A 23,580-nucleotide genomic window follows, 5' to 3' on the forward strand; every position below is an offset into this window, starting at 1 on the left:
TTTTTCCAGAACATTCCAGGTAGATTCAGTGCTGAATAGCTAATAGAAAATTTTCTCGAACTTACAAGAATTTTCAAGAACTTTCTATAATGTTGCAGGACTTACGAGAATTTTAAGAACCTTTTAGAATTTTCTAGAAGTTTCCATAGTAATATATATACAGGGGCTCACCACTCACCACTTCAGTTTAGTTCTAGCTGCCTAGGTGAACACATAGACCTAACTGATTTTATCAGAGATGGCATCAAGAAGCTGCAAGCTTTCTCCAGACACATTCTGCTATGTATGTGGCAAATTTATTAAAACATTGTTTGTTTGTTTTGAATTTCACGCGAAGCTACGCAAGGGATATCTGCGCTTATCAAGCAAGAGCGAAAAAGTACTGTGTGACAACATTTACTAAAATGTGTGAAGCCTACAAGACACATTTCAGCATGCCCGTCAGGGATCAAGACAAACCCTGGGTACCTCATTTTACCTGTGAGTACTGAAAACAAACTCAAGGTAAGACGGATAATTTTTACTTCCTTGAATAGTAAGATTTTATATTATACAAATTTTAGACCTTTTAAAATTTAAATCTTTTTTTAAATTTTCCTGTAGTATAGAAAAATATCACATATAAAATATTTTGCATGAACCTCTTACACATCAGTTGTGGATGAAATAAATTTATTCTTTATAATAATTTTATTTTGTTCTTTTGCAGGATGGTACAGAGGGGAAAAGGAGCCATGAAGTTCGCTATTCCAAGAATTTGGCGTGAACCCACTGACCACTCAAGCAATTGCTACTTCTGCATGGTGGGCCCTTCCAAACGTCGGGTTGACAAGAATGCATCTGCTATCATGTGTCCGGACCTTCCATCATTCGTTGCCCCAGTGTCACACTGCCCTAAGCTCCCTGTACCTACTCCGTCAGAGAGAAAGCAGCTATCTCTAAAAACTACTCACTTCTAAATGTTTTTCTATAACTTTAGTATAAATACATGTAAATCTTGATTCATATGTTGTTTTATTCAGACTTTACGTAAATGAAAATGTGCAAATTTGCCCGTTTTTACACAGAAAATAGGTTAATTTCTAAATTTCATTATCCAGATCACAAAAGCAAAATTTGAAGGGAATAATGGCCATTTTCTGTTCTTTTACAACATAAGTAATTAAGAAATAACACATAATATCCGGGAACAAAATTTATATTACATAGTGCATTTACGAGAGAAAAAAATATTTTATCGAAATTTTAGTATAAAAATAAGCTGTAATCACAGCGTTACATTATAGAGAAGATTTTATTTATATATTTCTTTATAGAAGCACTTACCTATGAAAGTGCTTTGTGTTTCTATTGCAACACTTAAAGGGTTTTAAATAAAGAAAAACAAATGGCTTTTTAATAATTTTGTACTTAAATCCTCTTTCATTTTGTTGTTAATTTTCATTAGTTAAACCTGAAACATATTTTTTAGTTATAAAAATATCATCCAGTTTTTATTACTGTGGTAGTTTCCGAGATATAAACCGCACACTCCATCACGACAAGATACCTAAATTATTTGATGTTACTTTATTGGTTATTTAAAATGACTTTGAAAACACCATTAACTACATAACTTTGCTCAATTTGTAGCGTGGGACACAGGTAACTTTTTTTTTTTTTTTTGAGTGAATCAGTTAACCCTAAAATCTGAACATGCAGTGAGCCAGATTTAGAAACGTAAAGTGAAGTGTTTTAGAACGTGTAGGTTGAACGTACACTACATTTTCGGAGCTCAGTTGGAGAGTTGTTTGTTTACTCTGACACTTCTGTGGTGACAAATTGTTTCGACCTACTCGATGATGTGTAATCTAACAAAGACACAGACAGGGAAACAAACCAAAAAACAACTGAAATTCCATTTCTATTGATTAAAATATACAGAATGGATAGTTTAACGGTGACAAGGAAGTCATTTAAGGCGTTTATTTATATGCTATATAAGCTATCATCTTATAATATTTTACATACCAGAGCTCCTGGATGACTAACAGAGAGCAAAGTGAGCATAACGTTTTTTGGAGTACATCAAAAATGGTTTTCTGTTGTTTTTTTTTATAAATACAGAATCCTGTTGAAACGATTTTGAGCAAAACAAGATACTTGCCAAGTAAAATAGACCTAAATACACATTTAAAAAAAAAAGCAAAATATATTGTTCAGTAAATAAACATTTTGTTTTCATAAATAGATTTGTCCCCTGTGGCACAGCGATAAGTCTACGGATTTACAACGGTAAAATCAGGGGTTCAATTCCCTTCGGTGGATACAGCAGATAGCCCGATGTGGCTTTGTTGTAAGAAAGCGTATAGTTCCCAACATACACATTATCAGATTTTAACACGTTGTTTAGTTTTCACGAATACCATATAAATATATTTATAGTTCCAAAGTCAACTCCCTTACAATTTCATGTCTGGGCCGGCATAGGCAATTGGTTAGGGACGCTCGACTCATAATCTGAGGGTCACGGATTCGAATCCCCGTCACATCAAACATGCTCGTATTTTCACTTAGGGGGTGTTATAATGTGACGGTCAATTCCTTAACCACTATTCGTTGGTTAAGGAGTAGCTCAAGAGTTGATGGTGGGTGGTGATGACTAGCTAGCTGACTTACACTGTTAAATTAGGAACGACTACAGCAGATAGCCCTCGTGTAGCTTTGCGCGAAATTCAAAACAAACAAACAAACCTATATGCCTATCTACGCTTATCAAATCACTAAGTTTGAGTATTGGTCAAGATTAATTCAGTAGATCTTTACATTAATTTTGACCTCAAGTCGACACGAGTTAACGATGTAAAAATAAAGGACATTTTGTAGTTTTTTTTTTTTACGTATTTCTTTTGAGGCTTACTGTGCGTGTGGATTGGCCAGGAACCAATAAATGTCCTCTTATAAAAAAAATAGACTTGTTACTGCATTATTCATTGCTTTTTTTTGTATTGCACACCCCTGAGTATTTTTCAGTGGATCCATGACACAACACAAACCTAAAATCCATATAAAAGCATCAATAATACCAATGATCTCTTATTTATATAGAAGTTTGTGCAACCTTTATAAAGACAGTTGTAATTTGCTTTAATGTTCGGGATCACAGCGTGATTTCCCTCATGACGTACAAAGAACAGCAGAATGAATTTGAGATGTATTATTAGCTTACAGTCAGGAGAAAAATAACAAAAATACTGAAAAAAGGCCCCTAGTTTTAGTTACGATTAATTAGCTGTAAAGTACTAACAGTGTTTGAGGCTGTCCTCTACCAGTGAGGTGAATATGTAGTATCATATGAAGCAAAATCTATGTTTTTGTTGTAACACTCATTTCAAAAATATGATTATATAAACCCAATTAATAGATAAATATGGAATTATTCGAACTAATTGCAAACGAATAGTTTGATGTGTGTGTATGTGTGTTTTTGTTTTGCTTTTTCTTCTGACACTCACACATTATTTGAAATCCTTTAACCAAAACGTTTTGAAACTCGAGAAGTTTATACCAGTGGTTAAAATAATAACACACTGTAAAAATATTATAATACAAAATCATGGCACCGTGCAAAAATATTATAATACAAAATCATAACAAAGTGTAAATATATTGCAATATAAAATCATAACACATTGTAAAAATATGGCAATAAAATCATGGGACAGTGTAAAATTATTATCATACAAAATTGTGCACAGTGTAAATATACAATAATATACAATTATGGCATACTGTAAAAATATGACAATATAAAATAATGGAACAGTGTTAAAATATTATAATATAAAATCATGTCACAGTGTAAAAATATTGTAATATAAAATCATAGCACGAGGTAAAAATTTATAATAGCAAATTATGGTAAAGATGAAAAATATTATAACATAAAATCATGGCACAATGTAAAAATATTATAATATCAAATTTTAACAAAGTATAAAATATTATAATATAAAATCATGAATCAGTATGAAAATATTATATTATAAAATTAGGAAACACTTTGAAAATATTATAACAAACTCATGGCAAAGTGTAAAAATACTATAATATAAAATCATGGTACTGTGCAAAAATATGACAATATAAAATTATGGCACCGTGTAAAAATATTATAATATAAAATTATGGAAAATGTAAAAATATGACAATATCAAATCATAATGCAGTGTAAATATGTTATAATATAAAATTATGGACACATGGCAGAGTGCAAAATATGAAAATATAAAGTTATTGTAATATAAAATGTCACATTATAAAAATATTGTAAAATATAAAATTAAAGAATATAAAATCACGGGTTAATGTAAAAATATTAGAATATAAAATCATGCTATAGTGTAAAATATTAGAACATAAAATTATGGCAAAGTGTAAAAATATTATAATATAAAATCAGGGCATTCTGTAAAAACATTATAACATAAAATAGGGAACGAGTAGAAATATTATAATATAAAATCATGGCGCAGTGTAAATATATTATTATAAAGAATTATGGCACAGTGTAAAAATTTTATAATAACAAATCATTACATAGTGTAAAAATATCATAACATGAAATTATGGACACAGCATAAAAATATGGCAATATAAAATCATGTCACACTGTAAAAATATTGTAATATAAAATTATGGCACAGTGTAAAATCATCAGAATATAAAATCATGCCACAGTGTGAAATATTATAATATAAAATCATCGCACAATGTAAAAATATTATGATATAATATTATGGTACAGTGTAAAAATATGACAATATAAAATAGTGGCACAGTGTAAAACGTTATGTTATGATATCATGACACAGTGTAAAACATTATAATATGAAATTACGGCACACTGTAAAAATATTGTAATATAAAATGATGCCACACCGTAAATATATTGTAATATAAAATTACGGAACAGTGTAAGAGTATCAGAATTTAAAATTATGGCTCACTGTAAAAATATTATAATACAAAATCATTGCATACTGTAAAAATATGACAATATAAAATGATGGTACAATGTAAAAATATTACATTATAAAATAATGGCACACTGTAAAAATATAGTATGAAGTCGTAACAGAGTGCGAAAATGTGACAACATAAGACGACAGCACAGTGTAAAAATATTATAATATAAAATCGTAGCTCAGTCTAAAAATCTTATAATGTAATATCATGGCACAGTGTAAAAATATTAAAATACAAAATTATGGACACAGTATAAACATATGGTAATATAAAATTATAGAAATAGTATAAAAATATGGTAATATAAAATCATGTCACACTGTAAAAATATTGTAATATAAAATTATGGCAGGGTATAAAAATATTAGAACACAAAATAATGGCACAGTGTAAAAATATCATAATATAAAATTATGGCGCAGTGTAAAAATATGACAATATCAAATCATGGCACACTGTAAAAATATGATCATATAAAATCATGGCACAGTGTACAAATATAACAATATAAATCACGGCACAGAGTAAAGTTATGACAATATGAGTCATAGGAGACTGTGAGAATATTATAATCTAAAATCATGGCATAGTGTGAAAATATAACAACATTAAATCACGGCACAGTTAAAAATATTATAATATAAAATTATAGTACAGTGTAAAAATATTATAAGATAAAATCGTGGCACAAGGTAAACATATTATGATATAAAACCAAAACACATTCTAAAAATATTATCATATAAAACTATAGCATAAAGTAAACATATGAAAATATAAAATCATGGCATAGGGTGAAAATATTATGATACAAAGTCATGGCATTATGCAAACATTTAATAGTACAAAATCATGGCATACTGTAAAAATATTATTATAAAGAATCATGGAACAGGGTAAAAATATTGTAATATAAAATCATGGTACAATTATAAAAGATATTATAATATAAAATCATGACGGAGTGTAAAAGTATGACAATATAAAATCATGGTACAGTGTAAAATTATGACGATATAAGTCACAATGTAAAAATATTGTAATGTAAAACCATGCCACAGTGATAGAATATTATAATTGTTTGTTTTGAATTTCACGCAAACTGCTAGCCGTCCCTGATTTAGCAGGGAAAGCACCTAGTCATTACCACCCACCGCCAACTCTTGGGCTACTCTTCTACCATCGAATAGTGGGACTGACCAGAGCTAAAAGAGAGAGTATGTTTGGTGCAACCAGGATTTGAACTCGCAACCCTCGCAGAAGGAGTCTTACGCCTTAACACACTCGGCCGGGACTAAATATTATAATATATAATCAAGAAAGAGTGTGAAAATACTATAATATAAAATTATGGTCTATTGTAAAAATATGACAATATAAAATCATGACACAGGGTAAAAATATAACATCATAAAATTGTGGTACAGTTTAAAAATCCTGTAATATAAAATCATAGCACAGTGTTAAAATATGACAATATAAGCCATGGTACACTGTAAAAATATTATATAAAATCATGGCATACTCTGAAAATATGACAATACATAATCATGGCACAGTGTAAAATATTACAATATCAAAGTATGGCATAGTGTAAAAATATTATAATATAAAATCATGGCATAATGTAAAAATATTACAGTATAAAATCTCAGCACAGTGTAAACATATTATCATAAAAAATTACAACACAGTATAAAAATATTATAGTATAATATCATGGAACAAAGCAAAAATATTATTAGAAAGAATCATTACATAGTGTAAAAATATTATATAAAATCACAAAACACGGTAAAAATATGACAATATAAAATCATGACACCGTGTAAAAATATAATAGTATAAAATTATGGCACACTGTAAAAATATTATAATAAAGAGTCATGACACAATGTAAAAATATTATAGCACAAAATCATGGCACATTGTGAAAATATTATTATAAAGAATCATGGTACAAAGTAAAATATTATAATATAAAATTATGGCGTATTGTAAAAATATGACAATATATAATCATAACACAGTGTAAAAATATGACAATATAAAATCATGGCACCGTGTAAAAATATTATGATATAAAATTATGGCACAACGTAAAAATATTAGGATAAAGAATCATGGCACGAGACAAAAATATTATAATATAAAATCGTGGCACAGTGTAAAAATATGACAATATAAAATCATAACACAGTGTAAAAATATGATAATATAAAATCATGGCATAGTGTAGAAATATTATAATATGAAATTGTGGCAAAGTGTAAAAATATTATAATATAATATCATGGCATATTGTAAAATTCTAACAATATAAAATCATTCCACAGTGTAAAAATATTGGCACATTGTAAAATTATAACAATATAAAATCATTCCACAGTGTAAAAATATTGTAATATAAAATCATGTATTTTTAAAGAAGTAATTACATTATATTTTCACACTGTGTTATGTGAAAATAAAATCATTGTATTATATTAAATCATAAGACCTTGTGAAGATATGATGTGATTAAATATAAGGATCAGAACTGCTACAGAACTTTAAAGATTTTAGTTACTTACCAATATTTAATTATATTTACAGAATGAATGATAAATTAGAAACTTGTTTCTTAAATCGCATTTAATCTATTAACGAATTTCCTCTTTATCCAAAATAAATGTTTGTTTCTTTGCTTATTTTAAAGTGCACAAAGTGTCTATGTCTGTAGTGTCCACCGCTGGTATCGAACCCTAGAATCTTATCCCTAATCACAGAAAAGTATAAAACCGATATTAAACAAGTAGCATTGGTTAATTGTATTCTCGAGTCTGTCGGATATTGATTAATTGTTGTCTTGAACTTGTCAGACATTGGTTGATTGTGCTCTTGAGCCTGTCAGACATTGGTTGATTGTATTCTTTTGTCTCTCAGACTATTGTCACGTCCACTAGTGAAGTGCATCATCGAACATGTAACATATTATAATGTAAAGTAATATTTTAGTACAAGAGTGCTATATCATAAAAATAATTTTCCGTAACATATTTATGAATGATTGTTCTGAAATATCAGATGACGCAAAGAATCAGACTAACTTTTTGAATACGGTATTTTGTAATTCGTGATGACGAGAAATCCACGTGAAGTTAAAATATATAATCAATGGGTATTAAAACTTTAATTAAAATATAGTACGGAACACCGTTTCCACCTTCTTTGGTGATCTTCAGATTAACCTGAAGATGATCAAAGATTTGTGTGTCTGTTTTTGATTTCGCTCAAAGCTACACGAGGGCTATCTGCGCTAGCCATCCCTAATTTAGCAGTGTAAGACGAGAGGGAAGACAGCTAGTCATCACCACCACCGCCAACTCTTTGGTTACTGTTTTACCAACGAATAGTGGGATTGACCGTAACTTTATAACGCCCCCACGGCTGAAAGGACGAACATGTTTGGTGGAACGGGGATTCGAACCTGCGATCCTCAGATGACCAAAGAAGGTCGAAACGTTATTCTGTACTTTATTTTATTTAAGGTTTTAATACCCATACCAGCCGTCTTTAGAATACAGTATTTCATAGTTCTGAAATTCCTATTACTATTTTATAATTACACAATTAATTCTGTTTCTCTTTCCTAAAGAAATTATTGTTACCTATTAATAAATAGAAAAGAGAAAAATAAATTTTGTTATTAAGGTATTTCATCCGAAGAAGAAAACGTGTATTATAAGTTGACTCGAAACCAAAACCTAAATTACTTATTGAGTTTCAATTGAAAGCTACACAAGAAAAAAAAAAGTAGTTCTTCCCTACTTCTTTAGGCGCCACTATGATTTATAGATGATGTCTTACCAAAAATGTAACGCGTGTAGAATTCCTGAAAAACGAAAATCGAAATGTTCATAACGTAAAACAAGTATCCACTTGTTCATACTCATGGGAGAATTAAAAAACCAAAAACAACAGAACAATCAACTTAAATGGAAAATTATTTAACGTTATGATAATTAAATCTGATGTATACTCTTAGTGCCCTTCCCACAATGTCTCAGAGGCAAGTCTGCAAGCTTACAACACTAAAATTCTGGTTTCGATATCCGTGATGAACAGGACCCAGCCAAACCATTGGCTTTTACCAACGAATAGTTGGAATGACTATAACATTATAATGCACCCCTGACTGAAATGACGAGCATGTTTGGTGTGACGGGGATTCGAACCCGCTACCCTGAGATTCGGAGTTGAGCACCTTAACCACCTGCCCATGGCTAAGCTCCACAGTTTTGACAACTTATTATTTTTTAAAGAAGTATGAATTGATACAGTTATTAAACAACCACAGAAAATAGTGCAGAAATCATTATTCAAATAAAACAGTGTTAAAACAATAAACAAATAAATAAAATAAAGAACAAGCTATTAAAATAAGTAATATTGTGTTTGTGATTATTTCCTATAAACCTGACTAGTGAGTAATTTAAATAAAATTAAAAATAATTACACTTCATCTCATTAATCTAACTAACACTAACTGCTATGTCTGTCATGTCCCAGCGCGCCTGTGGAGCCCTGGTATTGTGCGAAAGGCCTCTGCGGCACTGGATATGGCGGATGTAGTATTGGTGACGTATAATACATTCTCTGTTGCTTTGCCTTTTTTGTTAGAATTTCAAAAATAACCTGTTCTTCCTTTCAGCGGGAGTTAAATCTGAAAGATAAAATCAGGTTTCGATACTCACTGTGGTGACAACACAGACAGCCTATTGTGTAATTGTGTGCTTAATAACTGATAAAAATAGAACTTATTAATAACTGCATTATTACAAGTATGAAGAAGTCGATTTATTAGAAAAAGAAAAACATAGCATGGCAATATTTTAAAGGATCGCTGTCCAACATTAAACGACATTTATTATTTGATAGAAATGTCCCAATATTTAATACGTAAGAGCTAATCGCCCATAAACACGAGCTAAGAACAATATTCTAATACTTACAAGATTGCCAGCCGAAATGTACAGTTCATGATCGAATTTTCCTCACTATTAAAGTCCATTTTAAATATAATTTTGGCCTGGCATGGCCAAGCGCGTAATCCGAGGGTCGCAGGTTCGCGCCCGCGTCGCGCTAAACATGCTCGCCCTCCCCGCCGTAGGGGCGTATAAGTGACGGTCAATCCCACATTCGTTGGTAAAAGAGTAGCCCAAGAGTTGGCGGTGGGTGGTGATGACTAGCTGCCTTCCCTTTAGTCTTACACTGCTAAATTAGGGACGGCTAGCACAGATAGCCCTCGAGTAGCTTTGTGCGAAATTCCAAAACAAAAAAAAAAAAAAGAAAATATAATTTACAATCTCTGCCGAAAGAGGCGCAATTAAATCACGTTTCGTTTTTGATTAATATATAGAACACTAGAGGGCCTGCCTGACGTCATTAAAATATATAAACACCCTTACGATGCTATTATCAACTGTATAACGATATTGAATGTAAAGAAATATTATTATTACATTGACACTTTATACAGCCTGTTGGAACGTTATAATGTACAGTCAATCCCACTTTTCGTTGGTAAAAACTATCCAAGAATTCTCTATATTGTCTATCACTATTTTTTATCTCTAGATTCTTTATTTATTTCCTCAGAATTGTTTACAAACAATAAAAGCGTATAATATTATTTCAAGCACATTATGTCATCCACATCCATTGCCAACGACGCATTTCGCTCAATCCAGAGCTCATCAGGTCGGCTGGTAAACGATAAACACAGTATTGGTCAAAAATTTGTTTACATAAGCAACTTGCTACACTAATACCCTGTTTCTAACCTGGTGAAGCTTGATTATAATTAATTATACTTGTCATACGACACCAGTATTGGGTCTATTATAATTTTAAAACTGCATTATTTAGTCAGTTCTTTAGCGATTTTAAGCCTAAGAAAAGTTTGGTTTAGTTTTCGAATTTCGCGCAAAGCTACACGAGGGCTATCTGCACTAGCCGCCCCTAATTTAGTAATACTAAACTAGAGGGAAGGCAACTAGTCATCGCTACCAACTCTTGGGCTATTCTTTTACTAACGAAGAGTGGAATTGACCGTCACATTAGAACGCCCACACAGCGAAAAGGACAAACATGTTGGGTGGGACAAGGATTCGAACTCTCGACTCTCAGATAGGGAGTGAAGCTCCCTAACAGTCTGGGCATGTCTGCCTCCCAAAAACATTTGACGTCAGTTTAGGCCCTATAATAACATAATAAATTCATTTATAAATCGTATTAAGTACAATACATTTTAGTTCTAATTAAGCCAATACAAAAAAACAACAACAACAAAAAATAAACGTACAACGTAGTGTTAATTTATCTCTTAATCGAACGTAGGCCTAACCTTAGTTAAGATTTTATAAAGTAGACACACACGTATCGGTGTCTACAATTACATTTCCTTTTTACTATTCCATAAATCTCGTATTTAAAGAAATACTGTTGCAGTGAAGACACTATTGCGGTCTAAATAGTAGATGCAGAGAAATAATGCATTTGCTTTAAGGGCTATCTGTGCTCTGCCCACCATGGGTATCGAAACGTAAACACAACAGCACACCTGTGGAGAATGTGTACAGTCGTACTTCTAACTCTACAAGAAGCAATACGTTAATAAAACAATGACAAAGAAGAGGAGAGGATCTGTTAGCAGAAGGAACAATAGAAACAGGGAACTCTCACCATTTGAAAGAAATGTTGTTCAAGACACTGGAATAAAACAATGCTTCCAGGGTTTATTTCACACTGTACTCAACCAGGAAAATCTTTATTATGTTTGAAAGATATGCACATACAGGGATTTACGTGAAAGCTATTTTATGTTATTCGACAATAACCATCCACCATTTCTTTCCTGGAAAGTATTCGGTTGAAGAGCTGAGCTAGTTGGACAGTGAGATAAAAGCCACACGTGCTCACATTTCTCTCTTAGTTCGTTTAGAACAAATCTCTCTTTCAGTAAACAGGTTCTGTATCTCGTGCTAGTTTTCTTAGCAGTAAATCCTTTTTTTTAACACTAGAAATGAAAAGAGAAGTAAGTTTATGGAAGAATCATCGACCTAAAAGTGTCGTTACTAACATTCCGAAAATTTTGTTAAGATTAGAAGAAAACAGATCCTTTTAAAGAACTAGTTGGACATAGTTACAGATATCCAAAAACAGATATTAAACATGTCTTGAGAAACGTACAAAATCAGTAATTTCGTTAATAAAGTGATTTAGGAAATGTGAAATGGAAGAAAAAAGAAAGTTTTTCTTTTATTGAAATCTAAATAAACATGGCTGAAGCAGTATACACCTCAGCAGGTAAATAAATTAGGTTTATTTTCTAAAAATAGTTAAAGATATAATGTAATTCAGTGGATTATATCAGGGAATGAGAGGCATGTGCTCTCCGTGTTTACAGTTATTTTTTGTTGCTTTATTTTTGTACAAATTTGGCGAACGACACTGACGTGAATCTCCAAATAAGGTTATACAAACATTAGCCGCCATTACGTAATTGTCTTTTGATTGGTTGGTGGTAATACGATAGAGAAAAGTGGAATTTCGATAACCTGTTTTCTAGTGATAAACAGAATCGTTTAATAATATAATATTGTTTGCATATCTGGATTTCTAATTTAATTTTCACTGATTTAATAACGGCACGTGTCAACATCGTGCAGTGCTACTTTTATGTATGTCAAAATTTTGAGATATTCGTATTAAATTCGTACTAATTTGTGTTAAATTCGGTATTTCGTAAATATTTAAATAAGTTTAATCGTATCCTGTGGGACAGCGTAAGGTATTACAACACTAAGATCGGAGGTTCGATTCCTCGCGGTGGACACAGTAAATAGCCCAATATGGTTTTGCTCTAAAAGCCAACGAAACCTAGTTCAGTCAACACTTAATAATAGATAATCAGGCATACGTAACATTATAGTTTATGTAATGTAATACAGAGATCAATTTGTTTAAACATATGTAATTTATATAGAAACAAAATTAGAACATAAATAAATCATGGGTAACTGTAAGTGGACAAATAAACCAGAGACGAAACAGTAAAACTAAATTCACGCAGTATGCAAATAAAACAAAAGTATTGATTTAATAACTTAAAAAAATCATATAAGGGGACTCTGCACTTCCAGGTTTTGATGCGCAAAAAGATGCGCGGTTAGATCAAACTATTAATTCAAATAAGAGCAGTCCAAGCACTGGCGGAAGGTACTAATGACCGATGAAAGGAAATAATGTCACAAAAAAACGTCGCAATTTTGGCCAGAAAAAAAATGTCACATTTTATTTAAATATTATAAATAATTAAAGTATTAAAAAACAATATTTTAAATCAATTATTAACTGATAATACATAACTTCTAGACATATTAACCTCATGTAAAAAAGAGGAATTGACAATTTACCTCTCTGTTAAATAAAAATGCAGAAAAATGAATAAAATTTTATAAAGTACCTGTAAATATATATATTTGCTAGCTGTCAGTTCAAAATTAGGAAAGTTTGTTTCTAACTTTGCGCAAAGCTACACGGGGGCTGTCTGCGTTAGCCGTCCGTAATTTAGCAGTGTAAGACTAAAAGGAAGGCAGATAGTCACTAACACCCACCGCTAACTCTTGGGCTACTCTTTTATCAACGAATAGTAGGATTGACCGCCACATTATAATGCCTTCACGGCTGAAAGGACGAGCGTTGATGTGACGGTGATTCGAGCCCGCGACCCTCAGATTACGAGTCGAGTGCCTTAACCACCTGGCCATGCCGAGGCCTACGAAGTTAGGAAAGATTTTCGTTTGTTTATTTTTAGTTAAGCAAGAGTACACAATGGGCTACCTGTGGTGTGCCCACCATCGGTACCGAAAATAGGTTTCTAGCATTATTGGTCCGTTGTGACCCCGGAGGACTTGGAAAAGATTTGTGTATCTTTGCGCGAAATGTCTTAAAGAAAGACAAATATACAAATCATAACGTATAAGATCTGAGTAAAGGTTCGACATTTCCAAGCAAAACGTTTAACAGCGTGTGCTTAAAGATTACTGCTAATTATACTAGTTTTGTCTTCATGATGATCTACTGAAAAGTAGCCTCCGAAAGGGTGAGAAATTATTTCTTCTTCTTTCCATAGCCTGAACGAAAGTTTCGTTTTCAATTATTTCACCTATTTATTAAATGACGAGAAACCCACTTGGAATATAAACGCATCTCGGGGCAGCTGGTATGGGTATTAACACTTCAGGTTAACCTGAAGACGACCTAGGAAGGTCGAAACGTTGTCCTCTGCTTCTCAGTAAAAGTGTTAATACCCAAACCATCCGTTCTGAGATATAAAACGTTAACAAAACTTATACGAAAAATAAAATCTCCATATTTCAATTATGATTTTTAACTTTTGGGAAATTTTGTGAGGATACATCACGTGGAATTTTTTAAACGTTTATATCATGACGTCGTACATTTTTCTGATCCGTGGCTCAGACAGAAGCGATCCATCGTGAGATGAACATTTGAAATAATTCTCAAGTTTTCATAAGAGTGAGAGTTACTGTATTTAACCCGTGACTGCTGTCAATGCGAGCCGTACTCTGTATACAGCATACGTCCATTGAACTAAATGGAGCGCACCCTATACGGTGAATTAGCAACCAATGAGTTAAGGGGAGACAAGAGCATTTAAAACAAAAAGCAAATCACGTCTTTACACACATACAACAATCTTAATCTGACAGAAACACTTTCGCAATACATTTTCGTTTACTATCTGGAGCGAGTTGCTGGCTGAATTATTCAGTTTTCATTTCAGTTGAATGTACCTGTCCACGTTTCAAAATGTATTGATCTTCCTTCCTTTCAGGCCCGGCATGGCCAGGTGGGTTAAGGGGTGCGACTCGTAATCCGAGGGTCGCGGGTTCGCATCCCCCTCGCGCCAAACATGCTCGCCCTTTTAGCCGTGGGGGCGTTATAATGTGACGGTCAATCCCACTATTCGTTGGTAAAAGAGTAGCCCAAGAGTTGGCGGTGGGTGGTGATGACTAGCTTCATTCCCTCTAGTCTTACATTGCTAAATTAGGGACGGCTAACGCAGATAGCCCACGAGTAGCTTTGCGCGAAATTCAAAACAAACAAACAAACATTCTTCCCTTCAACTTGAACAGGACAGAGGTGATCGGGTTCTTGTATTATGGATGTCAAAACGTTCCTTAGAGAACTGGTTCAGAAATATTGTAACTATATTTGACGAAAAGCGGAAGACTTTCGAAACGTCGTCCTCTACACTTGTGTCTCTACAACAGGCAGTTGCCATCCATTCTACTGAGTTTTATCAATAGAGAAGACATTTTGACAAATTTAATTGTACTGCGTTAATCAGTCACTCCAAGTGGGTCAGTGGTAAAGTTATAGACTTTCAACGCTTAAAATATAGGGTTCGATTCCCACTGGTGGGTAGAGGGCAGGTAATTCATTATGTAGGCTTTTTCACTATGCAAAAGGAAGCACTGAATTTATACCTACCCTCTCTCAGGTGGTCCAACGGTAGGTTGCTAAATGCTAAAAAACATCTTTCAATACCCACTATGGACAAAACATATTAAGCCTATTGTATAGCTTTTCCCTTAACAACAAAAAAAAAAAGGGGGAAAATATTGTGAACATCACACAAGAACAATGAATAAAGTTTGTCAAAGTTAGTTGTACGACGTTATCTGTACTTGGGTGCATCAGAGGTAAGTTTAAAGTGTAAAATCCAGAGTTAGATTTCCGCGTTACACAGATTGCGGATAGGTCATTATATAGTACATAATTCCAAAACCAAAGCGATAAACTTCTTAGGACTTTCGAAACCGCTAGCGTTTCAAAAAAGTTAGTTTGTTATGTTTTCATTTCGTGTTATTCACCACGTGGAAGTCTTCGAATATGGAACGTTGCATCCAAGGATTCGATCCCCCTCGGTCGACACATTGGCTTTGCTATAACAAATCGCACAGGTACACATACCAGCAATGGAAAATAAATTCATAATAACGATGTTGTTTTGAATTAAGCACAAAGCTACTCAATGGACTATCTGTGCTCTGTCCACCACGGGTATCGAAACCCGGATTTTAGCGATGTAAGTCAGCCGACATACTGCTGAGCCACAGAGAGGCAATAATAATAATGAAGCTAACTTTAAATAAAAAATAAATAAGCGTTTTTGTTCCCTGCAAAATTAATGTCAAAATTCTCAATAAATTAGTTCACGTTTCAAACACGCTGTGATATCGTGCATAACTACAAAATTACAGTAGAACAACAACAACAACAAATAATCATATAACGCGTTCAAATTACGAAAAAAATCTAGGCGGTGATTGCAATTTTTCGATTTTCAAGGAAGAGAGATTGCATTTTAATGATCCACTAAGGTTACAAACCGCGGTAAGAAATTTTTTAAACCACCCCTCTGACAATTCCGATAACTGCGTGCTCGTGCTCGAGATGGCTTTTCGGATCTGAAGCTGACTGAATCATTCCGGTGATGGACTATTGTGCCATAGCCCAACTTATGATGGATGGTGAGCTGGATTCCATCTCTGCTTCGAGAAGTTAAACGTAAAAGTAATAGGGTGTTATTTGTCAACCTGACAAGCGCGTGGAACAGCTGACGAATTAGCTTCGTCGTGACATAAGATTCGCCTCGACTCGCAGCTCAAACGTCACCAGTTTTCCCTGTTATTCATTATTCCTGTTTTACTAACATATAGTTGTGCCAGTTGGAACTAAATTCTAATTTTTTCTTTTCTTATTTTTATTTTTTTTCTGTCAACTTGTTTCAAAAATATACGATTACGCATGATGCCTGATTTTTTCTACAATTCCACCCGTTTTTTAACACACCACCCTAAGATAACAAATAAATAGAATTTTAATATTATTTTCAGCCTAATCAAATAGGAATTCTAAACTTTCTTTTAGTTGTTTTTTTTTTCAGTTATTTTCAAGCATTTACTATTACCCTTTTTGAGTAATCTAAGCCTTCAAAGATCAACATTTTAGGTCAATTCAAAAGTTACATTCTGGGACCGTCAGAGTGTTTCAGTTTGAATCTTTTAAATCAATCTCGATTGCCATCTGCCTTGTTACTGTATTTTGTCCCCTTGGAGTTCACAAATACCGAATAACAACATTTATATATTAGTTAAATAACACCACATAACACAAATTTTGTTCCTGGATAATATGTGTTATTTCTTAATTGCTTATGTTGTAAAAGAATATAAAATGGCCATTATTCCCTTCAAACTTTGATTTTGTGACCTGGATAATGAAATTTAGAAATTAACTTATTTTCCATGTAAAAACGGACAAATCTGCAGATTTTAATTTACATAAGGTCTGAATAAAACATATTAATCAATATTTACATGTATTTATACTAGAGTTATACAAAAATGTTTAGAAGTTATTAGGTTTTCGAGATTTGCGACTGTAATGTAAATTACTTTCACGTATCAGCCCCCAGATATAGTCTCCCATCATGTTTTTGTTATACGCTACCAGAACACAATAATAATAATAATAATAATAAATTTATTAAGCAATAAATTAGACACAAAAAATCAAATATCAATATAAAACCATCAACAAAGAGTTAACTCGTCCTGTGATGGTTAAACACATAATAATGTAAAATCAAAACTTACAAAATCAATATAAAGTTCCCAGAATATTATCATCAGTATTTAAGATCCATTGTTTTAAGTATTTCTTTTGATTAACACGATTAATAGAAGATCTTATACTATAAGGAATAAAATTATGAATACGAGGTGCCAAATAAAGATATTGATGAAGTGTAACTGTTTTACGTGGTGTGGGTACATTAATTGGAAAAAAAGATTGAAGTCGTGTAAAATATGAAGTGACTTTAAAGGCCTATTAAAAGAAACATGCAATGTAGATAAAGCTAAAAAATATAAATAAAGTTTATCATATGAAAGAGGGGAGTTAAATTTACTGAAATCAGTATCAAGCCTATGAGTAAAAAATAAGAGAAAACACTTTTTTGCAACTTGTGAATAGGAATTAAAAAAGTCTTATATGTGCCACCCCAAATTGAAATACAATATTGTAAGAAAGATTGAAAGAGAGCATAATATACACTTAACAAAATATGATAAGGAGCACAATGACTAAGTTCAAAAATTAGCATAGAACTATATTTTAATTTATTAACTAAAGAATTAATATAAAATTGCCAATTTAATTTTCGATCTAAAATAATTCCTAAATATTTAACAGAGGAAACTTGAGTCAATTTGGGACACTTACAATTAGGGTAAGTATAACAATCACTAGAATGATAAAAATAGAAGGAAAAGCTGGAATGACACCATAAAGGTTAAACTGAAGAAGAAAAGATTTAGATATATTTAAGGATAAGTCATTACAGAAAAGCCAATTTTAATTTTATTAAGATCACTAGAAATAATGGCTTCATTAATTAGATTTGGCTTACTATAAACAACAGCAATATCATCGGCATAGGCTTGGATATCTCCAAAAACTGTTGGTAAAGAATATCATTTATATAAATGAGAAATAATAAAGGACCCAGAACAGAACCTTGTGGTACTCAACATTAATTGTAAGCCAATCACTATAATTATTATGGATACAAACTGATTGCTTTCTATTGTGAAAGTAAGAAAAAACCAATCAAAACAATGCCTCTAAAACCATAATAAGATAATTTATTTAACAATATTTTATGATTAACAGAATCAAAAGCTTTGGCTAAGTCAAGAAAAACAGCAATTGGATGAAGATCAGAATCTAAAGCTTCTGTAATACTTCCCACAAGTTTAGCAACAGCAACCTCCGTTCCAAGCCCAGGCCGAAAGCCAAATTGAGAAGGAGACAAAACTGAATGTCTATCAAGAAATGATAAAATTCTAATCTTCATAGATTTTTCAAATAGTTTAGAGAAATGTATTAATAAGGAAATAGGTCTATAATTCGTAAAATCAGAAATATTACCAGATTTATAAATAGGAATGACCAATGATAACTTTAAAGCATTAGGAAACTTCCCTTGAGTAAAAGATAAATTAATTAAAAAAAGTCAAAATTGGTGCAAAAGATTAGCATTAGCTTTCAAAATCTTAACCGAAACACCATCTACACCATTAGAAGCTGAATTTGATAAGGAGAAAATATTATTCATAGTTTCAGATACAGTAACAGGATATAGGTAACAAGAAGAAGAAGGAGCAGGAGGCATGCCCTGAGAACAAAATTTAGGATTGGAGCAAGTAGATTTAGCAACATTAACAAAAAAATAATTCAAATCAGATAAATCAGTAGTACCAAAATTACAAAATTTCTTATTATTTTTTTTTTAACATCAATAATAGAGTTAACAATATTCCAATTCTGTTTAATAGTTTTAGCATTCTTAAACAGGTTATGATAATAAGTCCATTTAGTCTTACGGGTCAACCTAACAACATAATTCCTTAAACACTTAAATCTAATCTTTAGATAAATATCATCAGGAAATTGATGTACTTTCTTTTTTAACTTATCTCTTTTAATCATTAACAAAACCAATTCACTGGTAATCCATGGCTTAATTTTTCTAAACTTTCGTGACACAGAAACAGTAGTAGTACAACTTTGAATACAATCAGTTAACACTTCAGCAAAATTATCATAAGCAACATTAACATCAGAACAATTCATAACACAGGACCAATCTGAAAAATTCAAACAAGAACTCAATTCATTAAACTTAATCTTTTGAACATTTGAGACATGTTCTAGATCCGATAAAATGTCTATACATAAAACAATTGGAAAATGATCGGTCAAAAAACTCTCAACAATATAAGAATAACAATTTTTAATAGTATTTCCACTAATTAAAAAATGATCAATACAAGAATTAGTAACATTGGTTATCCGTGTAGGAGAAGAAATAATAATACGAAGATTGTTCTCAGACAAAAACTTAAAATATGCATTTTATAACAAACATCATCAAATGCCAAAACATCTATATTAAAATCACCAACAAGTATATTAATATCATATTTGTATAAATTCAATTCTAATGAAAGCTCATCAATAAATTTCAATACAGGCAATCTAGGAGATCGATAAACAACAAAGAGATTAAATTTCTTATTTTGAATCATACAAAATAAAATTAAAGCATCAGACTTAATGTACTGCACTTCTTTTATCATAGTCAGTATCTCAAATTTAACAAAACTGCCACTCCACTAGCCTTATTTAGACCAGAAGATGAAGAATAAAAGGAGTAACCTGGAATCGAAAAGGAAACAAATCCATCCTCAACAAACCAAGTTTCAGAAAAAGCTATTATATGAATTTTAACAATGCTTGATTGTAAAAAACAAGAAATTGGTCAAAATTTTGAGTAAGACTTCGAATATTAACATGTATTAAATTTAAATGACCAACAGAAAAACATTTGGTAAATCAGAAAGAGAAGACAAAGTTGGTGTAACACCAACAATATCATCAAAATCATCAGCCATTGCAGTATTTATAAATTATTAAGATCAATCAAGCAACGTAAAACAATGGGCTGAGTAGTTTCTGATTTCCTAATAAGAATATTACCATTCGATACCCAAAGAAATTTATAGCCAAGATCTTTCTGTTTTCGTTTTGCTTGCATGAAAATATCACGATAATATGGGGAGAGATGTTCGTTAACATAAACTGGATAAGATTCATTACAGACCTTAATATCATTAGTATTAAGAGAGCGAAATTTAGTTTTCTTAAGTTTAAGCAGATCAAATTTAATTTGCTTACGACAAAAGCAAGGATTGAAGAGAAAAATAGGTCTTTTCTATTTACATTTAGACATAAGCAATTTGGAAATAACACTTTCTGCTTAGGAACAAGAAAATGTAAAACTTTTGTTACATAGTGTAATTTTTAAGGTTAGGCTTACGGACAATTGACTTCAATTACAAAACGGAACAATCAAATCTCACGCAATTTGTTATTTATTTAACGCCGTTGATACACTAATGTCTGAGCAAAAGTGTTAATTTATTTTTTTGTGACACTGATAAAGAGTGTAAGTGACATCAAATTTTACAATGACTGATATGACAGATAAATTTCTGTGACATTTGCAATGACGTCAGTCTTTTTTTTTTTCCTTTGTGAATTTAACAAGCGTTTCAATGCGTGCAGATGGCTAATCCTTATACATAACTTTAAAACAACCAACAAAAAAACAACTTACTTTCACATCAAGTAACCTCCCAAGCCAATACAGCCACGATGAGAACTATATTTACTAGTGGTACATTTAAGCTAATAGCGTCAATATGTTCTTTAAGATACCCAGATGGCAACTATTAGTAAGCCATAGACGTCAAACCACGTCACTTCAGAAGAACACAGCTTGTAGCCACCAGATCACATCCGTTCCGGTAAACAAGACGGAAAAACGAAGTGGCCGTTAGGGAGTTGTTTTTTTATTCACTTTTAGGTTCAATTCCAAGTAATAACAATCAGTTAATTGTCAATTTGAAGGAGTCGAGTTTCTTTTCTCTCTATCGCCTTCTTCGGACAACATAATTGTTTCTATTAGAGTAATAAGATATAAAAATATTAATAAATAAGTCACTGGTACGAAATAACTGGTCATATTAGCAGCTCTTAATCATTAACTGATACAACGTTTCACGCAAAGTTAAAAGCATTAAAGAGACAAAACTTAAATACTGAATAACAAATCGAAAGTTTGTTACTAATGAAATATGATCACGTACTAAATAATGTAACTGACTGTGGATAATTTACTAAAATAATCCAACAAATTGTAATTATAGGTGGCGTTATGTGAAGTGAAAACAAAATTAAAATAAAATAATATTACATAAAAAAATATTATCTTATAATTTATCCTATAATAACAACAATACGAAAAAAAAATAAAAACTTCAGATTTTACAATCCCCTCTCAGGTATAGTTGCTAACGAAAATTTACCAGAGATGTTTATTAATTATTGTTTGTTTTGAATTTCGCGCAAAGCTACACGAGTGCTATCTGCGCTAGCTGTCCCTAACTTAGCAGTGTAAGAATAGAGGGAAGACAGCTAGTCATCACCACCCACCGCCAACTCTTGGGCTACTCTTTTACCAATGAATAGTGGGATTTATCGTGACACTGTAACGCCCCCACGGGTAAAAGGGCGAGCATGTTTAGTGTGACGAAGATTCGAACCCGCGACTCTCGGATTACTAGTCGAGCGCGATATTGTACAATAATATAGTCACAAGTTTAAATTATATCACTGGTTATTAATAAAGATAAAAGTACAGTTACGTTATTGGAAGATTTATCACGGCTAACGAACCTTTGGATAAAGACTAGTTTGTTAATGTATTACTTGTGGAATCGTCTAAAGCCTTTGATACAATAGACCATAATTTGTTAATTTATAAATTACAAAATATATGAATAAGAGATAAAAAAGTTATGGTTTTGAAATTATATAAAAGTGATATTAAGTTGTACTAAAATCATAAATATTTATAGTTATCAGAACTAAATTTACTTCTACGTTTCAATACATTACATGTATTAACAACTGAAGCTAAGTCATTTCTGCTAGTAATTCTTCCTAACTGTTAGGATAAATCACATCAGGTGAACCACAATTACTCGTTTGTTATACATGTGGATTAATTTAGTAATATATAATGAATATAATCATATTTTAGCAACATATGATATGACAACAAATTTTAATAATATTTTGAAATGGCTGAGCTGAAACCGTTCAAACCATTTCAAACCGTTCGACTAAATATTGGTTTGAAAATATGGTTACAGTTAAACAATCACGTAATTGTACAACAATAGAAATGTAACACAATTTAAATATTTAGAAGTTATCAGAGATTCTAATTTTTGATGTAAATCACATGTAAAACATATATTTACTGATTCAAAATTTATGCACGTAAAATCTATAAACTTAACTTTAATGATCCGGTTTCAGTATGTCACTTGTGTTATAGATCTTTGTGAGAATACGTGGCTCGTTATACTACAATAATATACGGATCTATTTACAATTGTTGTCAAACAAATAATACTACACTTACAATATAGTATAGAAAAAATATTTTACCAATAATGAAAGGAAATAATGTGTTTGATTAACAAAGTCACGTAGCATTAAATCTAATATGTTTAAATTATACCAATACTATTATAATAAATCACTATTTGTTATTGCCTCTTAAAAATATAGTATATCATGACACAAATACGAGACAAAGAAAGATAAGTTATTATATATTAAGGAAGTAAAAAACAATTACGGAAAAATAAACGAAGTTATCATACATCAAGTTTTATTAAATACAATGCTAGGATATTTAATGGATATTAAAATATATATTAATTTTAAAATATTGATAAAAAGGGTTTTTAACATATAAATTTACTACAGTTCTTATACAACCAATATACTGAAGTT

General features: G+C 31.6%; 1 long non-coding RNA gene across 2 annotated transcripts; it reads right to left on the reverse strand.

Moving 5' to 3' along the window:
* Nucleotides 1–654: 654 nt before the first annotated feature.
* LOC143258252 (uncharacterized) lies at nt 655–21,671 on the reverse strand. 2 transcript variants are annotated; one of them, XR_013032230.1, is made up of 4 exons: nt 21,329–21,671; nt 11,734–12,067; nt 9,537–9,712; nt 655–909 (listed from the first exon to the last, which is right to left on the reverse strand). It is a non-coding gene; the product is annotated as an uncharacterized LOC143258252 (long non-coding RNA). The 2 variants fall into 2 exon arrangements; XR_013032229.1 differs by having other exon boundaries at nt 655–912.
* Between the last annotated feature and the right edge of the window lie 1,909 nt (nt 21,672–23,580).

This window comes from Tachypleus tridentatus, chromosome 7, assembly GCF_004210375.1.
Source record: "Tachypleus tridentatus isolate NWPU-2018 chromosome 7, ASM421037v1, whole genome shotgun sequence".
Taxonomy (NCBI): domain Eukaryota; kingdom Metazoa; phylum Arthropoda; class Merostomata; order Xiphosura; family Limulidae; genus Tachypleus; species Tachypleus tridentatus.